This window comes from Choloepus didactylus, chromosome 10 (genome assembly GCF_015220235.1).
Source record: "Choloepus didactylus isolate mChoDid1 chromosome 10, mChoDid1.pri, whole genome shotgun sequence".
Classification (NCBI taxonomy): Eukaryota; Metazoa; Chordata; class Mammalia; order Pilosa; family Megalonychidae; genus Choloepus; species Choloepus didactylus.
Window position 1 is genome coordinate 5,317,918 of NC_051316.1, and position 27,251 is coordinate 5,345,168.

A 27,251-nucleotide genomic window follows, 5' to 3' on the forward strand; every position below is an offset into this window, starting at 1 on the left:
TGTTACCATATATTTTATTTTGTATATAACTTTATATGTGTGAGTTATTAAACCCCACAATACATTATTTTTGTTTAAGAAATCAATTATCCTTTCAAATTTAATTTTAATTGAGATATATTCACATTCCATGTAGTTATACAAAGCATACACTCAGCTGTAAATATTTAAATTATAAGAAAAATCTTTTATATTTACCCATGTTTTTATCATTTCTTGTGTTCATTTCTTTGTGTAGATCCATGTTTTCATCTAGTGCCATTTTCTTGCCTGAAGGACTTCTTTTAACATTTCTTCAGTGTGCGTCTACTGGTGATGGATTACTTCCACTTCTGTATATCTGCAAAATGTCATATTTCATTTTAATTTTTGAAATATATTTTAGTTGTGCATTGTAACTTAGGTTGATAGGTTTTTTTCTCTCAATAATTAAATGTATTGCTGCCAAGTCTTTTCTCTTGTATTATTTCTGAAAAAATATACCATCATCCTTATTCTTGTTCCTCTCAACATAAAGTGTATTTTTTCCTCTGGCTACTCTTAAGATTTTCTCTTTATCACTGGTTTCAGCAATTTGATTATGATGCTTTTGCAGTCAGTTTTTTTTTTTAAATATTTCTTGTGTTTTAGGGTTGTCTTTCTTTTTTCTGTGAACTTATGGTTTTCATCAAATTTAGAAAATATTTGCCTTCTATTGTCTCCTTTCCTCATGGACTTTAATTACATGGATATTAAGCAGCTTGAAGCTGTGCCACAGCCCACTAATGTTTCTTTTTAATTTTGTCTTTTTCTCAGTAATCCATTTTGGATAGTTTGTATTGCTATGATTCCAGGTTTGCTAAACTTTTCTCCTGTAATTTCTAATCTGTTGATTATCTTATCCAGTGAATTTTTCATCTCAGAATTATAGTTTTCCTCTCTAGGTATTTGAGTCTTTTATTATCTTCTACATCTCTACTTATCTGTTTAAATATCTAGAATACACTGAGGATAATAGTTTTTATGTCCTTTTCTGCTTAATTCTGACATCTCTGTCAGTTTTGATTTTTCTCTTCACTATAAGTCATATTTTCTGGCTTCAATGCAAAGTTGCAACCTATGAATGCGTGCCAGACATTGTGAATTTTACCCTATTGGATGTTAAATGGTTTTGTATTCTTATGAATATTCTTAGGGATTTTTCCTATGATGCAATTAATTTACTTGGTTACAGTTTGATCTGTTGGGTCTTCATTTTAAAAATTGTAGCATCTACTCTAAGGCTAATTATTCCCTCACTACTGAGGCAAGAACCTTTTGATTACTCTACCTAAGACCTATGAATCATGAGTTACTTTTTTACTCTGGTTGGTGAGAAGTGGCACTATTCCAAGCCCTGTGTGATTATTGGACTCTATTCCCCTTAATCTTTTCAGATGCTTCTTCCCTGATTTTATGCAGTTTCCTAACATGTTTCCATCAGCAATCTGCTGAATGCTCAAGGGAAGACCCTCCAAAAGTCTCCTTCTTTCTTTCTGGGCATCTGTCTCCTTTTTGGTAGTTTGCCTTTGAACTCAAGCTGCCTTGGTCTCCCAGGACTCTCAGTTGCATCTCCTCAATTTAAGGAGTCAACTAGGCTCATCCTTGGTTTCCTCTCTCTATTCCACAGCCAGGAAACTCAAGGCAGTAAGCTGGGGCATGCACAGGCTTAGTGCAGTGGTTTGAAGCTGTATGTATCCAGGAAAAACATGTTCTTAAATCTAATCCCTTCCTGTTGTTGTAAAATCATTGTAAGTAGAACATTCTGATGAGGTTACTTTAGTTGTGTCCTACCTCAACCAGGATGGGTCTTAATCCTATTACAGGAGTCCTTTATAAATGGAATGAACACAGAACAAAAGGCCACAGAAGCAAGTGGAAAGCAATGAAACCAGGAGAAGAGAGAGACTAGCCAACAACACCATGTGCCTTGCCATGTGGCAGAGTAGCCAAGGGTCACAGGCAGCCAGTCTTTGAGAAGAAAGCATTGCCATGATAATGCCTTGATTTTATTTCCCTAGCCTCAACCATGAGTGAATAAATTCTCATTTTTTAACTCAACCCATTTCCTGGTATTGGCTTTGAAGTTAATTCCAACAAGTTAGGAATTAACAAATGATTATGATTATTAAATCATTATATAGATATTTATTTTTACTTTCCATGTGTATTAGAATAACCAGAAGCAAATACCTGAAATTGTCAAACTGTAATCTATTTGTCTTTATCTTTGATGATTGTAACCTTTATCATGTGATTGCAAAAAGCTTGTGACTGACCCTCATTTGTATCCAGTCTTGTGGCTTTGGAGTCTTGTCATCATTAAAGACAGCCCTAATGTTTATTATTGAAGTGTCTTGGGTCAGCCCAGAACTAATCCAGCCCAAGTCCATAGGTATCTGGATAACTGAAGCTGAATCAAGCCAAAATGGGCCTGTCTGACATACACAGTAGCTTAACAAATGTTTAAGTGCCCTAGGCCTCCTTATAACACTAAAAATTACACCCATCAACATATTAAGGCTGCCATTTACTTACAAACATTCTGTAACTAAGGATGTAATCAATCTGCACAGATTCAATAATTAAATCACCTCTAATTACATCATCTGGAGCCATTGTATTAATTACCCTTAAAATCTGCCCTTTTGATACTATAAAACCTCCAGAATTACTAGGGTTTGGGTAGACAGTTTTTTAGGCTGAAAGGCAATCTGATGTCTTGCTTTTTACCTACCAATAAACTAATTCTCTCTTTGAAACCCTGGTATCTCAGGAATTGGTCATTTGAGTGCAACAGGCAGAGAATCCACAGACTTTGGTATTAACACACTTACCTTGTATCCTGTTTCTTAGGGATCATTTTTGTTCACTTCTTGATATCATGTCTTACAATTGTTTCATATCTTTTGTCTAATTTCTTGGTTGTTTCAGGTAAAAGGGTAAATGTAGTCCCTGTCCCTCACTGTGGTCAGAAATGGAAGTCCCTGGGTTGGATCTTGAATCAGGGAAAAAAGGTGATAATTGTCTTAATTGAGATAATTGGCAAAATTTGAACATGGGTTGAAGTTCACACAAACATATTTTATTCACATTAAATTTTCTGTTTCTGAAAATTGTACTGTGGTTTTTTAAGAGGTTTATCCTTTCTCATAGGAAATATATAAAGTATTTAGAAGTAAAGGGAATGAGGTTTACAAAATTCTCAAATGATTTGGAAATATAAATATAAAATATACAAATAGAGACTGATGAAATAAATGTGGCAAAATATTAAGACTGAAGATTCTGGGTGAAGGATATATGAAAATTCTTTGTCCTAGTTTTGCAAATTTAAGTTAAAAATTATTTCAAAATAAGTTGGATAAAAAATTCATTGATAAATGGTAAAACTAGTATTTGGTGTTAGAAGTCAGGAACAACTAATTTTGAGAAGGAGAGTGAGGCAGCCCAGTGTTTGAAAACCCCCTCCCTTAGGGACAAGGGTGGAGCCTTGAGCACACAGCAACTCCCATGACCAGAGCACAGACATTGAAGGTCATTTAGCTTAGCCTTGGTAATCAATCTTCACAAGACTCAGCTGAGGTTTCTTGTATCCAACTCTTATGAGGCTCTGCTGAAATAAACAATCATGAGACTCAGCTGAGGTTTCCAAATCTAGCAAGGCTCTGCTGAGCTATGTGAGACACTCCTCTTCCTCTTGTTTGCCTGGATCACTGGCTCCCATTTCCTAACCAGGGGTCATTGGGAAAAATCCTCTAGTAAGTCCCTAATTAAACTCATGGATAACTTTTTTGCCTTGTGTGTTCTTTGGTCTCGTGGTTGAGTGAGGCTGCAGCAGGGAGTAATAATAGAGAATGGGGGCTTCAGGTGCTGATAGTGTTTGAACTTTTAGTGAGTACATGGTTGTGGTAACTGTTTTTGTAATTCACTTATCTGTAAAGTCATGACATTCATTTTTGTAATTTCTTTTTATTCTTCAATATACTTTTTGTTTTGTTTTGTTTTTCAAGGAGGTAAAAATAGATTTGGGTATAACAACTCTAGGATCTCTTCCTCTCTGGGACTTCTTTCCAGGATATTTGGTGAGAGATCTCAGATAAGGTTGATGATCCCCTAGGAGGTCCTCCTCCTTACTTCAAAATGAGTTTTTTTCTGTGGTGAGGAGATGATGCCTAAACCCAAAGTAAAAATTCACTTTACCCTTTAATCTTAACAAATAGCTCCAAATTGCCACATCTCTTGGAGGCTGGATCTTCAGTAAACTTGAACCAATTCTGCTGAACAGGCAGAAAGGATAGTGTAGAGGGATCCAGAAGCTGGAGAAATGCATCAGACTCAAATGCTCTGAACAGATGCCAAAAATCCCTGACAATGAAAGGGCCCGATGAATAACATTCTGCAAATTTACTTCAACCTCATTTCCTAGGTCAACTTCCTACCCACTTCCTAGAACCACTGTGCTAAATGATGTGAAGTAAAGGTGGGCAAAACTCTGGTGTTTTTAGCTAATGCAGTACATTTGAAAGGGAATGAAATTAGAAATAGAATAAAATAGCTTCATGTTTCATTCAGCATTTCTTTCTCGGTTTCTAGTGATGGTACATGTTTTTCATGTATTTATTGGCTTAATTGGCTTAATTTCTTTCCTATAACTGCATTTCAAAAACTTGTTTCTTTTTTTCATATTTAACAGCTCTGAAATTACATCTTATGATGTATCTTATAGTCAATACCATGTTTTAGCTTAGTTAGCCATATATTTTCTTCTGCAGTAGTAAAAAAAATAATGATGCATCTGGCAATCCATGGCTCCTAGATTGGATGAGAAGCAGCAAAGGGATATTCTTACTCTTTTTATTGAATGTTGGATGTTCATATTTTCCCACTGATTTGTAATAGCAACTTATTAAGAGAGTGAAATCTGAGCCTCATAATTTTTAAATATGTTTTCTCAGTTTATTTGTGTTTTAACTTTGTGTATATATGTTTTGATATTGGACTTTTAAATGTTTCATAGTAAAATTTACTAGTTTGTATTCTTTATGGTTTCTGCTTTTTGTTTCAGGCTAGCTCAAATTATGTAATATTTTAAATCCTTTCTTTACATTTAATTGATGGCTTACTTTTCAAATACTAAATTTATGTAACATTTATTTATTGTAATGTGCAAAATAAAGATCTAATCTTTTTTTTTCAACATCATTTGCTGAAAGAAATGAAATTTTAACATATGCTCAATTTGTATGTATATTTGGATGTTTCTGTTCTTTTCTGAAGTCAGCACCAAGACTTCCAGGTTTTTATAATAATTTACCTTTCCAAAACAAACAAACAAATAACTCCTGGCTCTTCTAAGGGCTTCTATATTTCCTGAGGAAGTTAGAAATTGTTCTGTCAAGTTAAAAAAAACAATAACAAACCTCGAAATCAAGCTCTCCAACAAAGTATTTTATTAAGGTTTTCATTGAAATTGTGTTAAGTTTTACAGGGTCCTCTGTAAGGTTAAATACAAATCTGAAACCACACTGAATTTTCTTTGGTGCTAAAAGGCAAAGAGAACTTTTACCACATCCCTTTTCTTAGAGCATTTCCTTGAGAAAACTTGTAATTGCAAATCCTTTCCCTGTTCCTTTGAGAGTTATGTGAAGGTTTAAAAAAAAAAAAAAAAAAGAAGGCTCTTACTAATTTTACAACCCAGGAAATGTCTTTCTTAATAGACTCAACACCATGTCTTTGAGATGCAAACATCAAGTAAGCTACAGCTCTCCATCTCCTTGTCTGTGTGAGGTTTTAGCATACAAGCCTGGCTACAAGTTGTGACTACATGCATGTCTTGAAAGATACACAAAGTTTTATTTTTAATTTGAATAGAAGCAATTAACTAGCACATTTGGCTGCTCCAATTAGGTGAATTTGTAGCAAATGTTGCTGTCAAGTCATGTGCTGTCAATATGTAGCATAATCCAATATGTTGTTGTCAATATGTAGCAAATGTTGCTACCAAGTCCTCTTAGTTGAGGAAAAGTTATCTTTCATCCTGTAAATCTGTCTGGCTATAAGAACGAGGGATATTTCTGTGTGGAAGCTCATTAGCAGATTGCCTGTGATGCACATGGCAGTCTGGTTTAATCCTTATTCATTAATAAAACTTCTTCATTCTTTTCTGCATTTGTGGAGAGGATTTTCTAGGTTGGCAAGAGACAAGCTCCCCAACACCTCCCATAATGAAAACTGATGCATTTGCGTGTATGTGTTAACATATAAAATAGGTATATGTATGTATATATATTTATATATTCATATATGGATCCTGCACATTTTAAAATTAATTTTATTGTAAAAAAGTATTTTTAACAATTTTGCATGAAAACTCATTTCTCTTGTTGGAACAAGAGTAAATTTGTATCATAAAGTTGCTGACCAGGAAAGAGAATGACTATATATTCCAAGGTGAAATGACAGTTACAAAATGTTATGCCATTAGGATAACAATCATGTAAAATTTTTAGAAGTGTGTGCATCTAACAAGATTTTTCAGTTTCTTTTGGGAGGTGGTGTGTATGGTACCCATCTTTTCACTCTAGTTTATACATATTTTGTGTTTTACTACACGCTTCATGTATTGTTTGCACAATTTTGAAAGCTAGCATTCCTAAGATAAAGTCACCTGTTAAAGGATATTATTGAGTGTAAAACAAGATTATTCCCAGGTACTTTACTTAAATTTCTCACCAATATTCATTGCAACACTTCACAGTAGCCCTCTGTCTTCAAGTGCCCAGGATGTGATGGCGTCGGTTGGAATCAGCTATCTCTGTGGGTGTGGAAAGGACCAGGTCTCCTGGAGTCCCCAGCCGCTGGAACCCCTGCGGACATCCGTGACCTCCTCAAAATGGCGTGCAATCCCGCTACCCCCGCCTCCGCTGCCACAGGCTCTCTCTGCGCATGTGCCGCCGCTGCGCATTCCCGCTGTCACCAGCTCTGTTTTAGGCAGCAGCACCCTGAGGGCTCTGGAGCCTCCCGGGTTCCATAGGTGCTCAGAGGGCGGGGCCAGATGGCACGGCTTGGGAGCGGGAGCGGAGGCTGAGCCCCTTCAGGTGTGAAAAGGCAGAGAGGTCTCCATGACTGGGCAGTTTCAGGGGACTTGGGTGCCACCGCTGCCTACAAGAGGCCGAGGAGGGTTCAGCAAAGGGTCGGGGTGCGGCCTGGTGAAGGGCTGCTGCAGAGGTCAGGGAAGGGTCGGGGAAGGGGGCCTTTCTGGCATCCGGAGAGAACTGGGGAGGGGGCTGGGGCGGACAGCGGCTGCTTCTCCTTCCTCCTCTGGCAGGACAGGCCTCGAAAGCCTGAGTCGGTGGTGAGCAGAGCTGAATGGCCGAGCCTTGGGCCTGGCTTCGCATGACCTGGACCCTCCATCCACCCAGTGTGGGTGGTGGGGTCTGTGGTGCTGGCTGCTCAGACCTCCGGTTCTGTACCCGGAGAGGCCTGGGCCCAAAAGCCAGCGCCTGTCGGTAAATAAGCAGCTTGTCTCTGCATGCCTCAGATATGCAGCTCTTAATAGTGGCTATTATTAATCCTTGTACCATCAACATACAACCTTTAGCATCCTTGTGTTCTGTATTAAATAGGATAGTATATAAAGTGTGGTAAATTCTCAGAGGTGAGCTGCTTTTAGTTTACAAGGCATACCGTTCTTTTCTTTATTGGCTCATTTAACCAACATAGAGACAAGTTCCCCAACACCTCCTATAATGAATACTGATGTGTGTGTGTATGTGTTTACATATACAATACATATATGTATGCATATATATTTACATATATATAATAAATATTCAACTAAAAGTTCAGAGAGAAAAACTGATTTGCCCAGTATTACCGCATTAGGAGACAAATGAATAGGGATTTAAATTCTCATTTGTTATATTCTGCAATCCATTCCCTTTCCCACACTAAAATCTATAGTCTTTGTCCCTGAGCACTACCAGGATGGAATTGTGGAGTGTAGTGACCCTAATCTTACCTCATCAGAACCCTGGTGTCAAAAGGTTAATTAACCTCCTTCCTCCAACCTCCAACTTGGCTTTCAGATGACTGTCAAAGAGAACAATGTAAATTGAAACCTCAGATTGAGAGTTCAGTCTTAAGTTTCACTAGAGAACCTGGGAATCCTATTCAGACCAAAGGTCTCTAGAAAGGTAAAATAGGACTGATTTTTTTAAAGATGAAAATTGGGGTTCACCCATGCTCCATATTATGGAAGTGATATAATGCCTCTGATAGATTGTTGACATCTGGGTTTCCAAATTAGTCATTGTGTAAATGCACCAGGCTGGCTGGAAGTGGTTTCTGCTTATATGAGGATTTCAGGTTTATGGCATCTTGTTATTTTTGCTACAGACAAAAAGCAGCTTATTTGAGATTATGGTGCCCAATTGTTATTTTAGTTTGTGCCACTGTCAGCAGACTAGACAGTCATGTCATAGTTCATTAAGATGTAATTAAACTTTACACTAGGCCCAGCCCATAGTTGGAGGGGACAGTGAATTCCAGGACACTGCGTTGGATTTGTGGCTCTGGGGGAAGGCATAAATCAGAAATGTACATGAAAGCTTGTTCATAGTTATCTAATTCCTCCTTATTTTAAAGATAATAAAATTGAGACTAAGACAGTCACTATGTTCCTGAGTAGTAGAGCGTAGGGTAGAACTGAAGTCTCCAGGTCTGAGGCAGGCTAGAATAGGGGACACTGTGGGCAGACCGGGGACAAGAGTCAACATCGAGCCATAGATGTCCAGATGGAGTGCCAGCTGAGACAGGCAGGTGGAGAGAGAAGAGAGCCCAAGCCAAAGAAGGACCCAACCCTACCAGCTGAAATAGACAGGTGGAGGGAGAAAGGAGGGCTGGGTGAAAGGAGAAAACCTAATTCCTAGAATTGGCTGAGATATCCAGATGGAAGAAAGGGAGGGGTTAAGCCAGGGTGGGGGAGAATGGGAATTTCCACCCCCAACCCTAGCCTGAAGCCTAGCAACAGGCTAACATATAAAACCTGGACAAAGCTCAAACTGGTGTGTCTCCCTCTTGGGGCCTGCCTGCACTGACCTCTCCAGCATGTATTCTTTCTTACCAAATTTTGCTATTTCCCCATGTGTGGTGGCCTTTTCAAATAAACTTTGCTGCTTGCTACTATTCCTCTTGTCCCTGAATTCTTTCTGGAAACAAGAAAATGAGCCTGCACTGGAGCTTACCTTGGGTGCCAATCAGACCTCAGTAATATGTCCACTCTATGTATCATACTGAAGTCAAAACAAGCTTCTTGGAAAAGTGATTTTGAGAAACTGCAATTTACAGGGAAGAAATATCTCATTGAGGGCTTTCAAAAGAATTTCCAACCTTGTGAAATTTATTATATTAATAGGAAAAATTGTTATGACATGTAGCTTCAAAATCATTCCATAGAAATATATATTTCTCTTCAACATCATTTAAACAAGCATAGGGTTCCATCATAGCTATATTATTCACCTTAACTAATCTGCTATTATTGGATGTTTAAATTTTGGTTCATTTGTGTGAAATACTGTAAACAGACACATAATTTTCAAAGTGACCAATAGGAAAGAAATGTTTAGATTTACTCAAAAATATCCCAGGTCCATCAGGATTATATCAGAGTCATTCATGGACCGTTGGATAACCATTGTGGTCCTTTTTATTGCTTCAGACATGTCAAAGAGATATTTTTCCAGAGACTTATTGTTTACTAAAAAGTTGTATGGAAATTTCTCACAGATGATTCCTGGAGCTGCAAAATAAGGTTTTCTATGACTTTTGTCTTTCAACTTCCCGTGCTCTGGCTTCATAGTTGCTACCTTTTCACAAGAGCAGCAGAAAATGAATATATTCCAGATGGTTTGTTCAGCCCTCACTTTGTGTCACATTGTGTGTGCATGTGTGTTTCAGTAAGTTTTACGAAAGTGAAAATTGTTAAATATCACATTCAGGGAAAATATTCTTAGAATAACCAATAAATATAAAAGTGTAGTCTTTAGTCCCCAGGATGCTTTCCAGAGTTCTGTGAGGTTAATATTATTTTTGTAATACTAAGATGCTAATGTTACCATTAGAAGACATGATCCCAGGTAGGCCCACCTGATCCTGCATCAAACAGAGAAACAAGTTTCTTTGCTTTGGTGAGAATGTGAGTTTATTTAAGATGCATCAACAAGGAACTGGAAGAAAGAAAATCCTTTCAAGTCTAGTTCAGAGTGAGAAGAATTGTTTTGGCTTTTATAACCCCAAGCAAAGAAATGGCCAGAAGCCAGAAGAAAGCAGAAAGGAAAAATAGCATCACCTTGTCCCAGGTGAGGTTACTTTCTTGATGTATCTTAGCAATAGTTTTTTCAGAGTATGATTCATTTTTTCAGTCTTTCCAGTTGATTGAGGTCTTCAAGATGAATGTAATTTCTACTTTATCTCATGTGCCTATGAAATTTATTCAGTTATTTTTGAAACAAAGGCACTGCCATTATCACTCATAACAGTGAATAAAACCCCAAATCTAGGTATTATTTCTTTTAACAATACTTTTGTGACTGCTTGTTCTTTCAGTGTGGGTGGGGAAGGCTTCTACCTACCCTGAAAATGTGTCAACTAATATTAGGAGGTAGCAGAAATTTCTAGCTACATCACTGTAAATTCTATTTGCCAATCTTCTCCAGGTGAGAACACATGAGACTGCACTCTTACTATCAAAGGGGGTCTGCTAGTTTTTGGGTTATTTTTATGACATAGGACACATTTGCCCATCATTTAATGGATTTTTGCTTGGCTTTTTGGTCCTGCAATGTGCCCTCTGATGCAGGTTGCAAAAGCTTCTTTTCCAAAGTGAATCCCCTGGTGCAAATATGACAACAAAGGTATTAAAACTTGGCCTAACTTTGATTGCAACCATCCTTTCTGTCATGATATTAAATCCACAATTTTTAGCTCTTTCTAAATCTTTTGTTTCATAAAGTGGGGTGAATGATGAGAGGACTGCAGTCTGGATAAGAGCTAATTCCTTAGTGCTTTGGGGTTTGAAAAGTATCCTAGCAGTTGCCTTTCCTGCCAAATCTGCTTTATGATTCCCTTTTGCTAGATATCTGTTTGACTTCTGATGCCCCAAACAATGCATCATGGCAACTTCTTATGGCAGCAGTACAGCTTCTAATAAAGCTAATATGGTCTCTGGGTACTTAATTTATTATTTGTGGTTAAAAGTTCTCTTTACTTCTGAATTGCACAATGAACATGCACTACAGAAAAGGCATAGAGAGAGTTTGTATAAATGTTTATTTTATTACCTTGTCCAATGATCAAGGCTCCAGTCAGGGCAATGAGTTCAGCTTTCTGGGCTGATGTACCTGGTGGCAGGGGTTTGGCTTCTAGCACATCTGTCATGGTTACTGTGGCATATTCTGAATATTAATGTCCATGGTCCATAAAACTGCTCCCATCCAAGAACATTTCCAGTTGAGTTTCAATTAGAGGGATATCCCCCAAATCTGATTGACTAGAGAACACTTCCTCAATCACCTGAATGCAGTCATGCAAAGCAGGTCCCTTTGATTCAGGTAAAAATGTAGCTGTATTTAAAACTGTAGGACTCAGGAGTTGCACTTTAGGGTTATCTAAGAATATAGTTTGATATTTTCCCAGAATGCCAGCAGTTAGCCAGTAATCTCCACTCTGCTGAAGCAGAGAGAGCACACAGTGTGGATTGTGTACTATAAGCTCCTGACCCAAGGTACATTTTGTAGCTTTTTGTAAAATATCACAAATGGCAGCCACAGCCTGAATGCAAGGTGCCCATTTCTGTGACATTAAGTCCAGTTTCTTTGAAAAATATGCTATGGATATCAATGTCCCCCATAGTTTTTTGTGAAAACACCAAACCCTATTCCCTGCCTTTCATGTACAAACAGATCAAAATGCTTGCACCTGTCAGGCAGACCCCTATGACTGGAGCCGCACTCTGCTTTTCTTTAATTTGATGAAAGGACTGATTACACTCTGCAGTCCATTACAGGGCTTCTCTGTCTGAGACCTGCACAGTGATGTGCAACATTTTGACAATAAGTCCAAAATTGGGGATCCAGATACAGCAGAAACTGGTGATTCCTAGGAATTCCTGTAATGGCCTCTTTGTCTTAGGGGCTGAAATATTCATCAGGGCTTGGTGCCTATCAGGCAGGAGGGATCTCTGACCTTGGGAGAGCAAATATCCTAAATACTTTACACAGGGCTTAGTAATTTGAACTTTCCTCTGAGATACTTTATATCCCGTATCATTTAGAAAGTTCCGAGTCTTAATAGTATTTACATCTGAATCTTTAGCAGTTTTGCTGGCTATCAAAATGTCATCTACATATTGCAAAATGACCAATTGATGCAGTTGGAAATCATGCAACTCTTTTGCTAAGAATTCTCCAAAGAGTGTGGAAGAACTCTTAAATCCTTGTGGTAAAACAGTCCATGTAAGTTGCTCCTTAACTTTAGTGTCTGGATCTTCCCATTCAAAAGTAAATAGTTCTTGGGATTCAAGGGCCACAGGTATGCAAAAGAAAGCATCCATTAAGTCTAGTACAGAGAATCATTTTAAGCTCCCAGGGTTGTCAATAAAGTGTAAGGATTAGGCACCACTGGATAAATGTCTTTCACAATTTTGTTTATAGCCCTTAAATCTTGGACAAATCTGTATTCTCCATTAGTGCCAGGTTTTAAGACTGGGAGTATAGGCATGTTATATGGAGACTGGCAATGCCAAATGAGGCTGCTTTCTTTCAAAGTTTCTATTACTGGTTTAATGCTTTTCCTCACTAAGGATATTGACATACCTTGGGTTGATTTGATCCCACCTTGAGCTCAAGTTTTATTGGATGGGCAGTTACAGCTCTTCTCAGAGTGCCAGATGATCATACCTCAGAGACAATATGTTCTAGTATGTGAACCAGGACTGGTTATTTTGCAGGTTCTTCAGCTTGTAAAAGGGCAGCCTGCAGATGCAGTCCTTTGTCTGGAGGCACTCAGATAGCTATTTCTCCCTTTAAAAGCACAACTTGAGCATTTCATTTAGTGAACAAATCCCTTCCCAGCAATGGTATAGGGCATTCAGGCACATGTAGAAATTGATACTGCAAATACTCCTTTCCAATTTTACAATCAAAAGGTTGTAGGAGCACCTTAGGTGTATTTTGGCCATTTAATTCCAATGATCATAATTTGCTCATTTATCTTAGTGGCTAATTGCTGCTTTAGTCCACTAATTTGCTTCCCACCTTCATCTTTACCTGAGATTCTTGGTGGGATATGGGTATGCCAGAAGAAAATGCTGCCAATGCCCTCAGGTACCCCTAATCAGTATCTTCTAGCCCAGATCCATGGGCCATTAATGTCATTTCATTCCTTTCTTTTTTCTTGTCAGTTTGGGACAAGTTTTCTTCCAATGTCCTTCCTCCCTGCAGTAAGCACACTATATTTACTAGGTTTCTCTTGTTTTGTCTCTGACATGACCTCCATGTGCCTGGCTCCCTGTTAGAACAGCTGCCAGAAGGGCAGTCTGTTGCTTCACCTGCTGTTTTTGGTGAACTTGTTCCTGATTGTTGAAAACCTCGAAAGCAACAGCTATAAGCATTGCCATGGGCATTCTAAGCCCACCCTCTAGCTTCTGTAATTTATGCCAAATGTCTGGAACACTTTAATAAATGTCATGTTAATTTTTATGGTATTTTTCTGGACTTTCCATATGTGTGGCATGCTCCAAAGATTCTGAGAAAGCAGAGGAATTCTCATTAGACTCCTGCCACATCTCCCATATTTTGTTCTTAGATTTTTGTTTAGGGGCCCCATTCTTAAGGCCAGCCAAAATGTATGTTTTATAGTGCTCTAAAGGAGCATGGTCCCCAGGGTCATTAGGATCCCAGCTGGGATTCACCTCAGGGGAGGGGGGGGCACTTGGGGTAGCATAAATGGAGTCCTGGGGAGACACCTCTCTTAAGCATTCTTCCTTCTGCCTCACTTTATCTAACACCATTTGTCTTTCCTCTGAAGTTAGCAACACATTCATCAATGACAATATCAGCCAAATTTGGTGTGTGTGTGGCAAAAATAGACACAGTCTTTTCATTTGGTCTGGCCCAGTCCTATAACCAGATGTGTTGTTTCTCCAGTTTAATAAGTCAGATGCTGAAAATGGCATGTGGACCAACATAGCTTCCCAATAGTTTCCCTCCTCATCAACTCCTAAAGGGACCTGATGCATTGGAAATTGCCCTGACCTAGAAGTGGTCACACCCTGTCCATATTGGACACCACTATGGATATGAGATGGGGAGGTCATTCCTCCAACAGGATCATATGGGGGTACTGGAGGAGTGCTAGGGAGCTCAGGGAGGCTCACTGGCAGTGAAGGGTGTGGGAACAGCACTGCCACCAGAACTGCATTTGTTGAGTTTGCAGGGGTGGATGGCACTGCTCCCAGACCTGCACTGGGAGGTGTCACTTCTCCCCTAGATGTCAGAGACAGTGTATGCAGTACTCTTTCTGCACCAACAGGTGGAGGAGGTGGAGGGAATGGGGAGGAAAGAAAGTCATCTAATGGGTCCTGAGCACAAGAGAGGATTTCATGCAAGGCTTTTAATAACCATCTCTTCTTCCCTTGGACCTCATCAAGGGGATTCTTTTTAAATACTTCATGATGTTTTAAGGCCTCATCTATAGGTCCCTTCTCTGTTGCAACAGGCTTCTCCCATATAGCTCCATCTGAATCCTCAACGTACGTAGATTAAATCTCTTTACAATGTCTTTATCTTTACACAATCCCACAAATGGTTGAACATAAGGCACTTCCTCTAATCTCTTGTTTTTTTTGCAGTATGTCTCTAATTTGATAATAACCTGAAGGTCAAGAATTCTATTCTCTAGCCCCTCTACCTCTTTACTTAATTTATATTGTAGTAACACAGATTTGCAATAATATATTAACAATTCCTTCTTTAAATGACATTCTCCAAATTTAGACCCAATCAGTAAGAATAGTTTCCAAGGGAGATGTAGCCAACAGATGTTGAGAATTTCCCATGGCTGGACAATACCAACAGAAATCATGAAGACAGAATATCAGAGTAGGAGCTCCTCAAATACAACTGGTTCCCCACACAAATACAAATGGTGTAAATTGCACAAAATTCAAAAGGAGAAACACAAATCCAGGGTCACAGATAGTGGGCCTCAAACCCTCCAAGTCTGCATGCATGACCTCAGGATCAACTCAATTAGCCTTATTACACAATAGACTAATTGAACCAAAAGGAAGCAAAATGGACACAGCAAACAAAAGATCACAAACTTACCCAGCACAGGGAAAGTCTTGATTGTAATGTCATCTTCACCCAGATGTGCCTCATGTCTGACTGCAGCAGGCACCTTCACCTGGACCGTCCAGTCTCGGTCCTCCAGGAAAATTCCTGGACAGCTGCTAGTCACAGAGCCAAGGGGTCCAGGAGATCCCTGTAGCCAAAGAGACAAAGATCAGTGCTGCACTAAAGGCAGGGGGAGGTCCCTTTTTGGTCACCAGAACAAGCTGCAGCTGTTGAATGGAACCCGGGCCAGGGCAGACAGGCAGTCTAGAGGGTTGGAGGCACAGGATGCCAAACTGGCAAGGCAGCTATTTCTGGCCAGGGCCCCTGTGGCCAGCTCAGTTCCCGCTGGCTCTCTCCGCTGTAGGACAAGAGACACTAGACTGTGACCTGAGGGCACCCTCACGCAGGTGGGATAGCGAGTACTAGGAGTGGCTCTTCTTACCTGTCTGCCAGCTGGGGAGGGGCTGGAGAAGGCTTTGCAGGCCACACGGTGCAGGTGAGGCCGGGAGGCTAGCGCTGCTGCAGCTACTGCTGCTGCTCGCACTCGAGGCCGAGGCCCGGGGGACGCGATGGCCCAGAACCCAGGGGCATGAAGAGGCGCTGCTTCTCCTCCTAAATGATCCTCTCGTGCTCATCCCACTTTGCTGCAGCTTAGCATGCCGCTCTGCCTCGTCCTCCTGGTCTAGTCCAGTGGCCACTCCCATGGAACAGCCCGGGGTCTCGCACACCAGGTCCGACAGTGGATGGCTCCACAGAGTTGACGGCAGCAGCTCCACAGGTTTGAAGGTGCAGGGGGCGCAAGCTTCTAGCGAAGGGGCCGGGGAAGGGGCTGGTCAGCACTCAGCAGCGGCCCTCCACCTCCAGACTGTCGCTGTTGTGCCATTGAGGGGTTTGCTCCCGCCTCCCGACTTCCATTGTCGCACACGGAACTTCCGCCTTGCAGGGTAGAGCCACCGAAGCCAAGGCCTAGGAGGTCGCCGGCTGCTGGGCGCCCTGAGCCTCACGGCGCACAAATGCGGCGGCCGTGTCCGCTTCAGAGCTGACAGTCTAGGCTCCCGCCTTCTCCTCTTCCGGCACCGGGTGCACCATGGCTGGGGCCCCGCCCTTTTGAGGAGTCACAAGTCCCGGACTCCACCCGCAACAGGGTGTTTTGTTCGCAGCTCGCCGCTCTCCCGTGCCTCACTTTGGTCCCGGTGCCGCCAAGTGTCCGTTACTCCAGGCTGCAGCAGCGATCGGATCCCCAGGTGCAGCCAGCGCCTCTCCATGAGGCTGATGACTGGCGCGCAAACACACCAGACACTACCTACATGTGGGAGGGGCAGTGCGGTAAGGCCTCCCTAAAATAACGTGGTTCGGCTCCATTTCTTCACACTCATTCTTAAAAAAGGAAGCCCTGCACGAAAGCTGCTGCATCCATCTCAGCTTTTCTAACCGTGAAGGTACAGCAGGTCGCCCACCGCCACCGGCTCCTCCTGGTGGATACTCAAGGGTATTAGTTTGTTTGCTTAGAGCAGAAAGAAAAATTTTAATTTATATAAATCACCAACAAACCTTATGTTAAGTTTTTTTGACCAGGAAGAGAAGAGATCAAAGCTCAATTGGAGAAAGTTTATTGTAGCGTTGTGCAGGTGGGCTGAAGCCTAATAGTGGCAACAGCCCCCAACAAAGGTGGGAGTACGGTTTTATAGCTTTTTGTGAAGGGGCTTGGGGGGAATAACTGTTGGTGGGTACAGAGAGAAGTAAGAAGTTGAGTCAGGGGATTGGTTTGCTCAGAGTAGGATAAGCAGTTGACTTCAGGGAGATTATTACATTATGGAAAATTTTTGTTCTTGCTCAGACTGTTACGTTAGCTAAGAGTGAGTTTTATGTAAACAGTTATGTGTGTTGTGGGAGAGCTTTTAAGGGTGTGTTTTGTATGTGTTGGGGGTAGGGAGTTTTACCTAACACCTTAGTCTTGGTAGAATGCTGGAAGAAAGGAATTGCTCACATTGTTTCTCAAGGGGACTCTCCTGCCATTTATTTTTAATTACACCCTTCCTCCAGGGAGTTTCAGGGTTTTGTCCATAAAACTCAAGTGTGTCTGATTCTCTGCTGTATCTCAGATTCTAGGAATTTCCTGGTAGACAGAATTCAGTCAAAACTATTTATTGAACGAATAAAGGAAAAGTATGTTCAACATTTTATGAGGTTTACAGTTTTAATTGATAAAGCCAATCAAAGGAACAGGATGTGTCTCACAGAACGAAGCCTTGAATAGATTTAATATCTGTGTACTTAGGGTGTGTGCCCTCTAATGTAGCACAGATTAGGTTTACTGGCTGTTTACCCCTATACAAAAGGAAGAGGCAACCGAGGTGGCATTTCACCAGAGAAGAAGCTGAACAATACGGGACTTTGCATGAAGAGCAAAGTGCTGTTTCCTGAGGAACCCACTTCAGAATCTAGTTGCCCTCACTGGCTCCTACAGTTTGGTTTCTGGTGAGTTCACCATTTAATTTAATTAGGTGTCAACCAGCCTCACTAATTCCCATTTTATAAATCCTGTCAATCCTCAAACTTTTTTTCCTCAAAGCAATACCTCAAAACCTTTAAATTTTACTATTGTCTGTTCTTATTTCTCTATTTACTTCATCTCTTTCCCCATAGTTGACTTCAAATATATATTCATTTCTGCCTTATTATATATTCATTTATGATAAAAGGGGGTCATCACTTGCCTAATGCAATTTGCAGAGTAACTAGGCTTAGAAAACAGTGGAACATATAAGAGAACCATGGAAATTTAATATTTGAGGACCTAAAATCTTTGTTAGTAAAATAATCATACTACTTTTTGTTAATTTCAGGAGAGTGCATTTAAAAAATAAAATGACAAATTATTCATTTCAGTATCAAGTGCCAGTGGCTAAAATGAAAATATATTTTTTAACTTTTTCTTAAGAAATTATATATTCTTTATATCTAGAGATCCTAATTTTTCAATTGTGTGTTTTTTCTAAATTTGTTAATACACATCCTATTTGTAGGAAAATCAATAATGAAGCTCTTATTTACCCCAGGAATCCCTAATATTTTCAAGCTTGTAGGCTTTGTAGTCCTTAGGACATCAGCTAAATTTGACTTGAATAGACCTACAATGAATGTTCTTTCTTTTTTCTTGGTGGTAAAATATGTACATTCTAGAAGGGTGTAATATACTTTTTCCTTGGATATAAACTTTCAGCACAAATATATTTCTCTTTATAGAGAGTCACACTGTTGCCCAGATCCTGAGAGAAAGTTGGTAGAATATGAGTCTTCTAACAGGAAGAAAAACAAAAAACTGGAAGGATTCTCTTCCTGCAGATTGTCTATATTACTGCTCAGAACCACCAAAATCCACAAAACAATGAGGCTGCTGAGAAATGACATAAGGATTGTCTGATGGTTAGGTTCATGTGTCAACTTGGCCTGGTGATGGCACCCAGGTGTCTGGTCAAGCAAGAACTGGCCTAACCATTACCACAAGGACATTTGTGGCTGGTTGATAAACCAGAAGGCTGGTTTATTAAATCAGCAATTGGCTGCAGCTGTGACTGATTACATCAACAAAGGTTGAGTCTTCCATAACGAGAGAATGCAGTCAGCTGGATTTAATCCAATCAGTTGAAGACTTTTAAGCAAGACAGATAGAGGACCTTCACTTCTTCTTTAGCTGATCAGTGAAGCATTTCCTGAGTTCACTGAAGTTGCCAGTTCATTGCCTGAGGAGTTCATTGAACACATTCATCAGAGTTGCCAGTTTGCTGCCTGAAGTGTTCATTGAACATATTCATTGGAGTTGCCAGTCTGCTGTCTGCCCTATGGAATTTTGGACTCATGCATACCCACAGTGTATGAGATGCTTTTATAAATCTTATATTTATAGATATCTCTTGTTGATTCTTTTTCCCTAGAGAACCCTAATACAGGTTGCTTTGGGGACATTAGGAGAATGGTGTAATTAATCTGTTCTCCTTTATTTCATCTACACAATTTACCTAATTAGAGGGTAAATATTTTATAAAATAGACATAAATTCATTAGACTTATCATGATTGTGATTCCAGTTAATCAAGGAGGGTTTTCAGATTTCATGTCTCCTGAAGTTGTCAATGGCACAAAAAGAGTTTGCCTTCAAAACAGTGTTTTTACTAGAGAAAGAAAGAAGCTGTGAGCTCCATAGTGTAGATGCTGTATACTCAATAAAGAGTTGCTTCATTGTCTTTCCCAATGTATTTGAATTCTGGTGAGTGTCAGAAAGAATTTCTACCAGGAGGAATAGACCTCATTTTAACATAAATAAAAATATAACTAGAAGGTAATTGTTTAATCTGACTTAGACATTTGGTATAGGTAGGTTCTGAGGGTAGGTTAGAGGGTTGTAACATGATATTTCACTGTATTTAAAATGTATCAGTAGTGGTCAATGGAAACTTGCCTGATCTTACTATTCAGAGCTATATTTTTCTTCATTTAGAACAGTAAAAATGTTTTCTGTGTTTAGAACAGAAGAACATAAATAAATAGTTGGATGGAGGGATAGAAAGATAGATAGATAGATAGATAGATAGATAGATAGATAGATAGATAGACAGACTTATATTATAAATGGGAAATTTGACAAGTTGCCTGAAGGAGTAATAGGATAGTGATTAAGTGGAAGTGGAAGAGAAAGTCTAACTTTGATTGGAATTTAGTGAAGTGATCTCTGAGGAACTGATATTTAGAATGTGATTGAAAAACAGTTAGTATGGGATGGGAAGGTATATTTGTGGATTGGGGTGGAAATAAGAATGAAAATAATACTCAGTAGAGACAATAGCAATGTTTAATTTTACTTGATGGTTTCAGGAAGACATGTGAAAATCAAACTCTAAATGCCTGATGGAGCCTTTAAGTTTGGAGACTGGGGAGGAGTAATATTTATATTTTGGGGGTAAAAGAGGTAATGTCTTGCATTATATTTCACTTTAGGTGCATATAATTAAGCAAGTAGCCATGATAGCTCAGAAATGAAATCCAGATAAGTGTTTTGACACTTTCAATTTAGAGATAACAATGGAAGAATTAATGAAATTGAATAAATGTGTGAACAGACCAGTGCAGTGCATAAAATAAGGAGAGAAAGGGGGCTAAGATTTAGTTTCAAGATGTTCCAATACTGTTGTTTGAGGAGTTCTTTGCAATGGACATGGGGAAGGAGGGTCTAAAGTGGTTTGAATATAATCAGAAGACTGTGATGTCAGAGAAAGTGAAGAGAAGGAAAGTTCCAAAATGGAGATCATAGTCCAATTCTTTGGTTCCAAGTAACAATTTATTTATGGGGAGATCATTAGTGATCTCCTAAGTTTTATGAATGAGGACATCAGTGTTGGTTTTTGTGAGTCAAAGGGTGAGATGCATGTGAGGATGTGGTTGGTGCACTTTCAGTTCATTAAGGGAGTATCTGGAGAGCAAGAACTTGAAAGAAAATACATATAGAGGAGTTTTGCTATATTTTTAACATGGGAGAGTAAAAATAAGCTTAAATTGTGAGCTGGAAAGTGAAGAAAAGAAAGGTTTCTGTTAAAGGAGGTTTAATTATAATCAATAATATAGTTTACAACAAAACATGAGATTGATATCAATTGGAGACATTGGACTTAGCCGAAGATATCATGGCTTTTCTATTTAATAGGAGAGAAGGAGTAACCAATGTGTATGCATTTGGGGATATTGAAGATATTATGGCATTATCATGTAATTTGGTGAATTGCATAATCCATATGCTTAGGAGGAGGTAATCTCATCTGTTGAAAATGAAAGGAAATGATAACATCACACGAGATTCAAAAGGTATGGAGGTTTAGATTACTTATGGAGTATGCAGGAATGATTTTATTAGCCAGTGATATTATGATTTCTGGGTAAAATTAAGAACCTCTAGGAGTTGTGAATCTGTGTTTTGACATGGATCAATATCTTACTCAAGTACTGTGCCAGATGTAGTCATGAATAATTGCATGTATTTGGAGTTACTGAGTATTGAGGGTTGGAATGATAGAAGTGGTAAAAAGAGGGACATGTTGATCTTGATATGTATCTGTTGAAATTACAAACTGTGGACTGAACTGTACAGTAAAAATTGAGAGATAGAGGATGACGTTTGTTGAGAGGGGTCAATGCACTGCAGATCCCATGCACAAGGAGGAATCTGGGTATAGGGAGTATTTTTGTGGAAAAACTAGGAGAGAAGTTTCTGGCCACAGGGTGGGACCTCTGATGTTTGATGTGAAAGGGACATTCCATGTAAAAACCTTTGAGTGGTGTGTAACACTCTGGGAATTTAAGGTTGGTAGATAGGCAGAGCAAAATTCTAATTCTAGCTGTATAATTTTCTAGCCATGTAATTTTGTAATATACTAAAATTTTCTTAACAACTGATCACACCATTTGTTAACTTGGTAAATAAGCCATAAGCAGTGGATTATTGTGAGGATTAAATAAGCAAATGCAGTTGATCTTCAAGCAGAGTTACACCCAATACACCTATTTTTTTCTTTTTTTCTAGGCCTCACATAACAATTGGTGACTTAAGTTTACTATTGTTTATGAAAAATTATCATTTGTCCATGAAATACATTTAATCATTGTTCTAATTTGCTAATGCTGCCAGAATGCAAAATACCAGTAATGGAATGGTTTTCATAAAGAGGGTTTATTGGGTTACAAACTTACAGTCTTAAAGCCATAAAAGTGCCCAAGCTAAGGTGTCAACCATAGGGTACCTTCACAGAAGAATGGCCAATGGCACCCAGAAAACCTCTGTTAGCTCAGAAGGCACATGGCTGGTGTGTGCTTGCTCCCAGGTTTCATTTCAAGGTGGCATTCTCCAAAATGTTGCTCTTGGGGGTGTTTTGTCCTCTCTTAGCTGCAGCTCCTCTTCAAAATGTCATTCTCAGTTGCTCTCCAAAATGTCACTTTTAGCTGTTCTGAGTTCCTTCTGTCTGTGAATTCCTTTATATGACTCCAGTGATCCAATTAACACTCACCCTGAATGGGCAGGATAACATCACCATGGAAATTATCCGATCAAATATTTGACTCACATTTGATTGCATCACAACTCCATGGAAACACTTAATCAGAAGGTTCCAACCTAATCAGCACTAATGCATCTGCCCCCACAAGACTGTACCAAAGAACATGGCATTTTGGTGCACATAAGTCTTCCAAACTGGCACAATCATTAACAGTGTTTTAAGGGATAATTTACTGGTTATAATTGATTATGCTTTCACTCCCACACACACACCTACACACACACCACATTTACAGAGAGAGAAAGAGAAATACAGGGATGCTCCCACAAATGATGATTAATATAGGACAGGACTACAACAACCACTTTACTAAAGTATGAGATGGAGCAACTAGATACCCTCACAAACCCCATCATTATTTATTTTATGGGCCTCCTTGCCATCTGAGGATTGTGGGGCATGACAGAAAATTTATGACCCACATGCTTCTGTTGCTTTTTTACACAAGGAATTTTGAGGTCTTAATTTGGAGAATGGATATCACTGATCCTTCCAAATTAGTAAGTACTTGAATTGATTAACCCCATTATGAAATAATTTTGAAGTTACATGATAGATATCCAAATCCATTAGAGAAAGATCTGAAAGTAAGTGTTGAGGGGGTTGAAGGAGTGGTCTTTCCAGAAACCATCAGGAGTTGAACCAGGATAATTTAGGGCAATTCCATAAAGAAGGCCAGGGGCAGGATAGAGCAGGAAGTGTGTGAGGGTCCAGAGGGCAGGAATAGGTGTTAGAGGACCAATGATAGAGGATAAACCAAGAATATGTAAATCTGAGAATTTCCACAATATTTACCTGCAGGGGAAGACAAAAATCCACATGTGGTAGGAGTTATATATACCTATTTATGAATCATGGAGGGGATTTAAAAACTCTGAGCACCATGGGATAATTAACACATGAAACACACTGATTTTCATGTTCTTATCTGTGAGATATCTCTATGCACGTTTTCATTAGAAACATGAGCCATAGCCTTCTTATATTTGAGTTTAAGAGATGAGTCTTCCCCTGTTTCTCTCAGAGGATACTACATGTTTCTGTTGGTTGGGCTGGGGGGAGGGGTACTTCCAGGTGAAGGTTTGGTAACAGGTGACAGTTGGGTCTGGAAATTGTGGACAAGTTTTGAGCCTCATGGCTTCTTTCTCCCTCCTCAGCCTTGGATGCTTAGTGTTTGGACTGCCTGACAGTGAAAAACTGGAGAAGACTGTTGATGGTGGAAATATTGACAATGCAACCACTGGTGAGTAGGGAATTACTACTGAAATGAAACCCCTACAGAAATATGCAGAATTCATCTTCTGGCCTGGCACATTCTAAGTATACTCATGAGATATTCACATATTTGAGATCCACTAAAGTATACCCAGGACTCTGGTATAATTATGGTGGGCCAGGAAGTAAGAAACAATCTTCTCACTACCATTTGCATTAATTTCATCTAGCCTCTCTCTATTAAGGCTATATATTCACAGAAGGGGTGTGAAAGAATTTATTTTCTTCATGCAGCCTGTGACCTCACTGGGGAAGTAATTCACTCATTCACCATGTTAGTGGCAGTAATGTGCTTAGCATTGTGGTGAATTCAAGGGATAGAGTAATTGCACAACATAACAGTCTAATAAGAAAGCAATTTGTTTGCCAGGTGAGTTTGATCAGTCCAGTGTTATGAGCGCTGGGGGTTATGCCATGTTAAGGAGAGCACAAGAAAAGGCAATGAAAATTAATGGATTTATTTTATCCAATAGTAAACTTACAGCTTTCATAGAATATATTTTCATATTTTGAAAAGATGTTTGAAATTCTCATTACCATCTTGTCCATAATTAACCATTTTCTTTCTTTTAAACAATATTTGTACAACTTTGGTAAGTGAAAGCAATGAACAGGTAATAATGTTTCCTTCCTTACTTTAAGCTGTGCACACAGGAGAGGTATTGTAGGTAGAGTAAAATTTTAGGACCAGTGAAAATATTTGAGGATCTAGTGATAGAGACCAGAACCAATGAAGAGCCTATTTATCCTTGAACAGACAGTCAAAATGAATATACAAGAGACACAATGATAACTAGTTTGGATATCCAGGAGGGTATTGAGTATGGGAGGCTTATAACACAGGAAGAGACAGCCTAGGACTATTCTTTAGTATAGCAGTCACAGGGGGCCCTGAATTTTGTGATTGAAGAGACTACCATCATATCATAATAAAAACCTGAGTTTTGTAGAGTTGAAAGAGGAAGAACCTACTGATCCCAAGTTCTATATAAAGTCTATACAGTTCTGCAGAAGTATGTACATTGCTTCAAGTCTTTCTTCCATTTTAATGAATAATAGATTTATTGCTTGTACTTAACAAGTCTTGGTTAGATAGGAATTGTGCCAGTTTGAATGTGTTGTGTCCCCCCAAATGCCATTATCTTTGATGTAATCTTGTGTGGGCAGACATTATCAGTGTTGGTTAGACTGTAATTCTTTGAGTGTTTCTTTGGAATGCACCCCACCCAGCTCTGGGTGATGACTCTGATGAGATATTTCCATGGATGTGTGGCCCGACCCACTCAGGGTGGGCCTTAATCACTGGAGCCATATAAATGAGCTGACAGGCAGAGGGAATGCAGTGCAGCTGAGAGTGATGTTTTGAAGAGGAGCTACAGCCGAGAGGGACACTTTGAAGCATGCACTGGAACTGAGAGAGGAGCTTCAGCTTACAGAAACATTTAGAACTTGGTAGCAGATGCCAGCCATGTGCCTTTCCAGCTAACAGAGGTTTTCTGGACACTATTTCCCATCCTCCAGTGAAGGTACCTGATTGTTGATGCATTACCTTGGACACTTTATGGCCTTAAGACTGTAACTGTGTAACCAAATAAACTCCCTTTTATAAAAGCCAATCCATCTCTGGTGTTTTGCATTCCGGTAGCATTAGCAAACTAGAACAGATTTTGGTACCAGAAGTGGGGTGATTTTGCTGCTGAGTTTCAAATACCAAACATGTTGGAATGGTTTTTTAAATGGATAAGGGGAAGATTCTGGAATAATTGTGAGGTGCTTGATAGAAAAGGCCTAAACTGCTTTGAAGAGACTGTCTATGGAAATACAAACTCTAAAGATACTTCTGATGAGGACTTGAACAGAAATGATGACTATGTTGTTGTGAACTGGAAGAGAGTTGATCCTTGTTTTAAAGTGGCAGAGAATTTGGCAAAATTGAGTCATGGTGTCAGATAGAAGGAAGAATTTGAAAGCAACAACCTGGAATACTTAGCTGAGGAGCTCTCCAGACTATGTGTGGAGGATGTACCCTAACTTGGGATTTCCTGCTGTATATTAGGTACACCTGGGTACAGGGATTCTGTTTGGACTAATGGGAAAGATTCAGAAGCATGTGGTGTGATATGTAGTTGACTCTGAAGCCAAGGCTCAGCAGAGGAGCCTCTATTTGAAAGCAGATATGAAGGATGTGAAGTTATGTAACTGGAACTGGATGACAAGAGGGGGGAAAAGAAACCTAGGATTGTGCAGCAATAAACTATTCCAAAGGGAAGATACATGGACTGTATAAAGAGCATTGTTTATATATTAAAAATCTTTAATCAATAGCCTTGAAGATAACCCACTAATGTAAACTTGTGCAATGCAGGAAGCAAAGTAGTTATTTCAGGTTACTTGCTTTCCTGAAACATTTCTTTGCATTATTATAAAGTGGTGATTTTTGATACTTATGTGTTGTTGTAGCTTATAGATAATGTTTAAAATGAATTAAATACAATGAAAGAAACAAAAACTAAACTTTACATTTAAAAATAAAATCACCATGACGGCACAATAATTTTCTGCCAATACAGTCTAAAAACAAAAATTCAATTTCATTAGGAAGAAACACACACAAAAAAAACAGAATTTGAGGAGTATTCTTTAAAAGGATGATTCATCAGCTTTCTAATATGACCAGATGAAGGAAATAATTGAGATATATTCAGATGAAAGAGAATAAGTAAACCTGAAAAAGAAATGCCATGTTTGATATGAGACTAGACACTATTTTTGTTTGTGCCTTTCTACATTTCTAACATTATTATTACTATTAACATTTTGCTTGGTTCTTAGGACATGATTGGGTAATTGTTGAGGTTGTGACCAGGCCCCCAGTTGAGATATTTGTACTACAACCAGGTTGATTTAATGATTCTCGTAATGTAACTATGAATATATAAGAGAATGTCTTTTTTCTTCAGGGAAATACTACAAGAATAACTAAAGAGAGAGACATTTTTTAAACATAAATTTAAAATTTTTAAAGAAAATCTTATTATACAAGGAATATGAAACAATGATAATTGGTGATAAAAGAAACTAAATAAAGACACTTCACATGTGTTGCTTGCCCTCCTTTTGAAGGCACTGGGTCAGATCAGAAAGAGATTACACTGACCTGCTTTCATTGGATATGAGAAGAATGGTCACAGTCAGTGCCACTTGGGCCCACTCCCTTGGGCTTCAGCAAATTTGGGATTGGAGAAGTCAGGGAAGTCTTCTTCCTTTGCTAATAAATTTGATTTCATATCTGGAACAAAATATGTGCCACATTTGTGATTAGTCTCTCCCAAGTCCAGCATCATGTAAAATGGGGACTTGGGGTGGGCATTCCCAGTTACATGTACAGCATTCTAACTGACAGAGCCAGGTTATGCTGGCTCCCAGGGTAGTGATATCCCTCAGGGCAATGATG

General features: G+C 39.2%; 1 long non-coding RNA gene across 2 annotated transcripts; it reads right to left on the reverse strand.

Annotated features, from left to right (window-relative positions):
- Nucleotides 1-204: 204 nt before the first annotated feature.
- On the reverse strand, nucleotides 205-16,087 carry LOC119504904. Of its 2 annotated transcripts, XR_005210651.1 has the most exons (4): nucleotides 15,862-16,087; nucleotides 15,411-15,567; nucleotides 11,364-11,465; nucleotides 205-340 (listed from the first exon to the last, which is right to left on the reverse strand). It is a non-coding gene; the product is annotated as an uncharacterized LOC119504904 (long non-coding RNA). The 2 variants fall into 2 exon arrangements; XR_005210652.1 differs by lacking the exon at nucleotides 11,364-11,465.
- Nucleotides 16,088-27,251: the final 11,164 nt, after the last annotated feature.